Here is a 7,040-nt window from a genome sequence, read left to right on the forward strand (position 1 = left end):
ACACACACATATGGAGATGGGAACACACACACGGAGATGGGAACACACACACATGGAGATGGGAACACACACATGGAGATGGGAACACACACACAAGATCAAGCAGAGTAGCTTTGCTGAAGGGATTTATTGATCATTCAAGGAAAATGCCCTGGGGCTCTGAGAAAAAACAGGGGGTTCTTCCAGGGATGATCATCTCCTCATGCCACTGGAGGGGGACAGGGCACAGGTGTCACCACCAGTCCTGAAAGACAGAGCCCCAAACGTCACCCCCAAAGTCCACTGCAACATGAGAGGGGCCTTGTCCTGACCCCTCTCCCTGCAGGCACTGCTCACCTCAGCCATCCAGGGATGCAGCCACGCGTTTCTCATCAACAAGACCCAGCACCTTCTCAACCACAGGGGGCTGGGGACAAAGACAGGCTCAGAGACACCCTGGGTGCAGTGGGATGTATTGGGAGCCTGGGGGGAGAAATGGGATCCTTGGGGAAGGTGCACTGGGGTATACTGGGGCAGACTGGGATGGTCAGAAGTGTCATGGCCATGTGAGGGGAGGACCCGACTCAGGCAGAACTCCTGGTACCCACCTGAGCCGTCTTCAGGATCCCAACGTCCACTAAATGCAGCTGGAGAGAGACCAGGAGCCCTGACTGGTCACTGGGATGTCCCCAGTGCCAGCGAGGGATGGGGGACCAAAGTGTCCCCCAGTTCCCAGACTGGATGCCCTCCAGTCCCCCCGGCCCACTCACCTCCCGCAGATCATTTTGGGTTCCTGCCAAGAGTGCCTGGGCAAGGAGAGCAAAGGTTTAAGCAGGATTGGCTCCTGTGGGGCTGGGGGAGGAACACGGGTGTCCCCAGCCCCCCCAGCCCATGGCTGCCCCCGTCTGAAGGGGAAAATCCCTTCTGCTCCCCCCGCTCCCACTGCACCCAGTTTCACCTCCAACCCCTGTGCCTGCAGGGCCCAGGGTGGGGATGGAGACAAGGAGAGCCAGGGGAATTCAGGGCCTGCAGGGACGGTGGGGAGGAGGTTGGGGGGGACCCAAAGATGCTGAACTGGGGGGAACTGGGGAGCCCACGGGACTGGGATTGGGGTGTTGAAGGGGCCCTGTGTAGGGTGCAGGGGAGGGGAAAGGAATTCAAGTGTAGGGACATGGGGACTGCAAGGGAGAGGCTTGGTGGGGACAGGAGGAGGAGGATGGAGGAGGACAAAAACGAGGGCACTGGGAGATGGTTGGGAGTGGAGAGGGAGGCAAGGAATGGTCTTGGGAGGTACCAGGGCAGTGGCCTGGGTGAAAGGCAAAGGTCTGGAAAGAAAAGCTTTGGGAATGATCAGTGGGAGGATGTTTGGAGACCCTGGGTAGGACACTGAGCAGATCCTGGGGAGGAGATGCCTGAGGGGACCAAAAAGGATGGGATGGGAGGCCCAAGGGGTGGGATTTGGGAGCACCATTAAAAGAAACAGGTGGGGGCCCTCCCAGCAATTGACAGTGGACCTCCCTTGTCAGGGATTGCTGAATGGCTTCCTGCTGCTGCATCTTTCATTTCTTATCCAAAATCACCCAAATAGTTCTCAAACAGTGCCTGCCAATGGAGCTTGAAGGCACTCGTTCCATCAAAGCCATACCTGTAATTCAGAGGCATAAATAGAGAATGTAGATTTGTCTCTTAAGGTGCTGTCTCATTTCTACTAGAGGTCAATTAGCATCATGTAAAACATGATCATTAAAATTAAAAACTCTTACCCTTCTATTTCCCTTTGAAAAATAATTGTGCTGTTAAAACAATCACTTCTGTTTGATTGTTTAAAATCCAAATGAATGTGTGTACTAGTGCACACAGACAGGGCTCCCTCACAGAGAAGCCCATGAAGTATGGGCTGGATGAGCAGACAGCAGGCTGGTTGAAATCTGCTGGCCGGGGTGGTGATCAGGAGTGCAACATCCAGCTGGAGGCCAGTGATCAGCAATTCCTGGTGAACATCTTCATTGATGATCTGGATGATGGGATATAGTGCTCAAGTTTAATGGAGCTGATGAGTTTACATTCCGACTGCAAGGAACATGTTTTCACATCTGAAGCAGGGGATGGGAAACCAGAGACTCACTGTGAACACCCAATGATTTCCAGAGCCTTTCCAGAGCATTTCATTCAAATCCGGGAATTTTGGATTAAAAAATCATGGTGCTCCTCCATTACTCTGGAAAGGGGACCCTGGTCTGTCAGGAGTGAGGACATTGCTGAATCTGAAAGTTGGAGAAGACAACAAGAAATGTGTGACCCTCCAGAGGATGAAAGCCCTGGATGAAGTTGTCAAGAAGTTCAGACCCAATGCCTTTCGAGTTTTACGGTTGTGTCTAAACATTTCTTGTAGTTTTTCCCTTGTTTGTCCCCTGAAATTGTTTGATGAAAAATCCCCTTGATGTCTGTATCCTTAGACCCCGCTCCCCGATTGGCCAAAGTTTGTTGCATTGCAGTATTTCCTTTTTTGGCCACCCTTTCCCTAAAATGGATAAACCCTACCCCTTTTTCCCTTATCTAGTTACACTTTGCATGCTGGGGTCCCATCTGGGGTGCCAGGAAGAGCTGTGCTTTGGGACCAATTACCTCTGAAGCTGCTCGTAGGCCTTCATAGGCTGCTAAGATTTCCTTCTCTACAGGGGTGGAATTGGCCTCAGAACCTCTGTAGCTTCGGCTCCAGAAACCCAGTGGTCGCCCTCACGTCTCACCAGGCACCTTTGGCCAGAGGCTCCAGGAGGGACCTTTATCTCCAGCTGCAGAGTAGAGCACATTCTTTACATCTGGTCCTGTCCTGACTGCTCCAACAGCCACGGCATGTGCAATCTCTTGCTTGATCTGCCTGAAAGCTTGTTGTTGTTCAGGACCCCATTGGAAATTGTTCTTTTCACAGGTCACAAAGTAAAGAGGGCTCACCATCTGGCTGTACTCTGGGATGTGCATCCTCCAGAAGCCAATGGCTCCCAGAAAAGCTTGGGTTTCTTTCTTGTTTGTGGGTGGAGCCATTGCTACAATCTTGTTGAGGACGTCTGTTGGTATCTGGTGTCGTCCATTTGCCATTTCAGCCCTAGGAACTGGATCTCTTGGGCAGGGCCCTTGACCTTACTCTTCTTGATGGCAAAACCGGCCTCGAGGAGAATCTGGATGATCTTCTGTCCTTTCTCGAAAACTTCTTCTGCTGTGTCCCCCACACAATGATGTCATGGATGTACTGGATGGATGGATGGGGGTCACAGCATCTCGGTTCCTCCGATACTGTTGCCTGTGTACAGTTGTCGTGGCCGTTGGCACTTCTTGTCCCCAAAGCTCCAGCGATTCCTTTCGTACAACAAGGGGACCAATGCAGCACCACCTCTCCAATTTTAAGTAGCATTTTCGCTGCCTTCACCACTAGGATCATTGTCGTTGAACAATGTAGGGATGGGTTAGAGCTGATCTTGGAGTCTTTGCTACCAAACCTTTAAGGCCACCATTAAGGAAACTGGCTACTAGGCTGTGGATGTCAAAATTAAGGAAAGGAAGCAATTCGTTCCATCCATCTGAACGGTCCCTTACAGGATGTCCTAGGACAGGCACAAAACCAGCAAGAATCAGGAAAAAATTAGTAAAAAGGCCATTGTTATTATTTTTCTTTCTCCTTGTTCCTAAACAAAGCTATGTTTAGATAAACAAAATCCTTCTTGGCAGCTCTCCCGGTAGTGTCCCAAAACAATGGTGGATGTTGACAAACAAACCTACTCTTGGCAGCTTTCCCAGACAATGTTCCCACAACAAAACCAAAGGAACCAAAACAATCCCACTTCTGACACCAAAACCATCTGTAGCCGGTTGGAGTTGGCTTCCTGCCAAACCCCACAGACTACAGAAGATTACTACGTGTAAATTTAGGGTAGAACTTAGGTGGGAGGTTCCTGTGCAACAGTGCTCTTTCCCACAGTTTCTCTTGGAAAAGAATGGAGTTCCACAGCTCATTGCTTCCATTTCAACGTTTTTTGGCCTTTGACCACTCTGGAAAATCTGTACCAACCTGATGAGCAGAAGTCTTGGGCTTTACCACAGGTGTGTGGGTGGTGTTCTGAGAGCCAGACTTCTGCTCAGTCCCAAACTGATGCCAAGGTGTCCCAGGCCAGGTGAATCCAGAAGTGGACTTGCAGCCAGAACTCCGCTGACAGCGCTGCTTGGGACCGCAGATCTGCTTCTGTGGCGCTCCAAAAAGAGCTTGGTGTTGGCCACTGCAAGTCTCTCAGTAGCTCTGAAACATTCACAAGCACACACAGAGTCATCTTTGGCAGGAAGGCTTTTGCAAAGTTCCCCTCCACGGCCTTGGCTACTACTCGACTTCTAAAAGCCAAGGGCATGAAGAGCGTCCAAAACAAGCACATCCTTTGAGCTGAGCTTGTTCACAGGGCCTGTTTCTAAGAAATCACACCAAGTGCAACAAGCAGCAGGTGTCACCTCCAGAAGAACTCTGGCCTACCCTGGCCTTCTCAAGGAAAGCTCAACCCTCAGACCTGCTGCCAAAACAGAAGCCAAGAAAGAGCCGCCTTATTTTGGATTCACAGAATCCAACTCTCTTCTCCCAGAGGCCTCTCCTTATTCAAACAGGAAAGGGCACAAGATTCATCTTCTCTGTCACCCACGGCATGAGGAGAGGAGAGACTGGCAAAAAGACTGCCTGCTAAAACAACCTCAACTTGAAAAGACACCAAGAATGCCAGAGTGGTGCTGCTGTGGGGTTACTGCTGGAACTCTAAAGAGAAAGGAAGACAGGTCTGAGGAAGGGAAGGCTCTGAAGGAACTTTCCCCACAAAGATGCCACGTTCTGCTTTCACACCTGACGCTGGCCAGATGTAGAAAAGGGATTTCCAAGGAAAATGCAGGAGGAAAAAGGAGTCTGTTCTTACCAGTCCAAAAAAGCAGGGACTTACCTTTCCAGTTCCTTGGCGAGGCTTTTTCTGGTTTTGGCTTCCACCAGATAGAGCTCTTTGTACTTGTCCACTTCTGCCTGGGTGGATTCTTTCTGAAAAGGTCTTTCTGGTTGGTTGCTTTTTGTCCTTCCCAGTGCACGTTCCAGATCTCTAATTCTGTCTTCTAATTGTTTTTTCAGTGAGTCCACATCACTGGCTCTGATTTCTTCTAAGGTGTCCTGGTGGGCTGCCTGTGCCTGAAGGAGACAGTGCACCTTCAACCACCACAAGAAAAAGAGAGCTCTGCCCAGCACAAAATTGCACACACCCAGTTCCAAGGGCCCAGCCTTACTCAGAGAGGCGGTTCTGCCTCCTCACTCCCAGCAGCAACCAAGGCAGAACCCAGGAGCTACCAGGGCAAACAATTCTTTGCAGTGGGAAAGAAGCCCAAATGAGCACTCTGCTTCAAAGCTACTAATGAAGAGACACTGGGTCTGTAGGGCAGGGCATGTCCAAAAGGATTCTTCAAAGACAAGAACAGCATCCCCCACCTCCACCCCCTCCCTGCCATCCCTGGAATTTCAGTGACTCCTTTTCTGAGCACTTTCACCCCCTACAAGGACAAAGCAGCACCTGTAGGTCTGGCCATGACAGCTGCAAGTTGCCAAACCCAGTCAAGGATGAGCAGTGAGAAGCAGAGCAGCGCACAGAGATCCCCCCAAGCACTGCAAAGTGGGAATCTGCCTTGGGCAGCCTTTGGATTCAGGGACCGGCCACCACATTCCACACCCATGACAGCACTCCTGCCCAACCAGATTGCCTTCTGCCACTGCCTTCAGCAAAGACAGAAGCTAACCCACAGAATACAGGAGCAAAAGAAAAAGACCAAACACCATGGCCACAAGAGAAGTTTACGTAGTGCCTGTGGACACTGGGGAGAAATTCACTTACTTGCAAAAACTCATTGACTTCTTGGAGTTTTTGTCTTATTTCCTGGTCTGCTTGTTCTTCCACCTCTCTTTTGCACTGTTCGAGTTGGCTGCGATCCACCACGTTGGTCTCCAAATGATGGTGGAGTTTTACCAGCTCTTCTTGCAGCTGGCATTTGTCCATGGCCAGGTTCTCGCACTCCCCACGCAGGGCAGACAGCTCTTCTTGCAAAGCCTGATTTTTGGCCTCCAGCTGCGTGCACTGTTCACGTTCCCTGTCCAACTGCTGGGAAAGTTCAGCAACCTGCAGACAGAAAGAACAAAAAAGAAGCTCAGCATGGTTTAAAGGCAGTGAATTCTGGGAAAACCCCAAAAGGGGGTGCCCAGGGAGACTTTATTCATCATCTGCTGGCTCAGGACTAGACACAAAGTGCAACCAGGCTTTTCTTTTCCAGCAAGAACAGCTTTCCCATCATTTGCCATAGGATTCCTCAGCTTCCCAGCCTTTTGGAGTTCCTCATGCAAAAATGCTCCACGCTTCTGGACTCCAAAGGAATGACTGCAAAGGCAGGAAGCCATTCTACAGGGATGCCTTCAAACCCAAGCGTGGCTCTGACAGACGCCGCTTCAGCAACGGATCCGAGTGACGAGCGGAGAAGGGATCAGAGGTTCTGTGCCACTGCTGCACAGGCACAGCAGCCTCAAAAGCACTGCTGGGAACAGTCCTTCTGGCTCCCCACCACAGGATGGGCTGAAACAGCTCCCCGTGAGCAAGAAGGGACAGATTTTCCCCTGGGAGGCCCCTGTCCTCCTTGGGCCCTGGGCAGCAACAACACTGTGGAGAAAAGCCAAACCTCAAGAGCCTCCTGCTCAGCTCGTGCCTGAGACAGGGCTCAGGGGCTGATGGTGCCCTGCCAGTGACAGCGCTGTTCCTCCCCTCTCTGCCAGGGCAGCAATTCATCTGGCACACCCAGAGGACGCTGTCACAGCCTCCCTCCAGCTGCAGCCAGGCCTGAGCTGGGCCCCACTGCTCTCAGCCCATGCACGTGATGTCCTGCCAGGACGGCAGACCTGCCCATCCCTCAGGCCCAGCCGGGGGATCTGCACTCTTGGCTGACCCCGCTCACTCTCAGGGGACCTGTTCTGCTCTTCTTGCTCAGGGCCTGTGGGACGGCTCCCTGGCCCTCAG

General features: G+C 51.6%; 1 long non-coding RNA gene across 1 annotated transcript; it reads right to left on the bottom strand.

Annotated features, from left to right (window-relative positions):
* Window positions 1-1,373: 1,373 nt before the first annotated feature.
* On the bottom strand, window positions 1,374-2,194 carry LOC135405866 (uncharacterized). The gene is made up of 3 exons (XR_010426053.1): window positions 2,105-2,194; window positions 1,743-1,993; window positions 1,374-1,624 (listed from the first exon to the last, which is right to left on the bottom strand). It is a non-coding gene; the product is annotated as an uncharacterized LOC135405866 (long non-coding RNA).
* Between the last annotated feature and the right edge of the window lie 4,846 nt (window positions 2,195-7,040).

Source organism: Pseudopipra pipra, chromosome W, assembly GCF_036250125.1.
Source record: "Pseudopipra pipra isolate bDixPip1 chromosome W, bDixPip1.hap1, whole genome shotgun sequence".
NCBI lineage: Eukaryota > Metazoa > Chordata > Aves > Passeriformes > Pipridae > Pseudopipra > Pseudopipra pipra.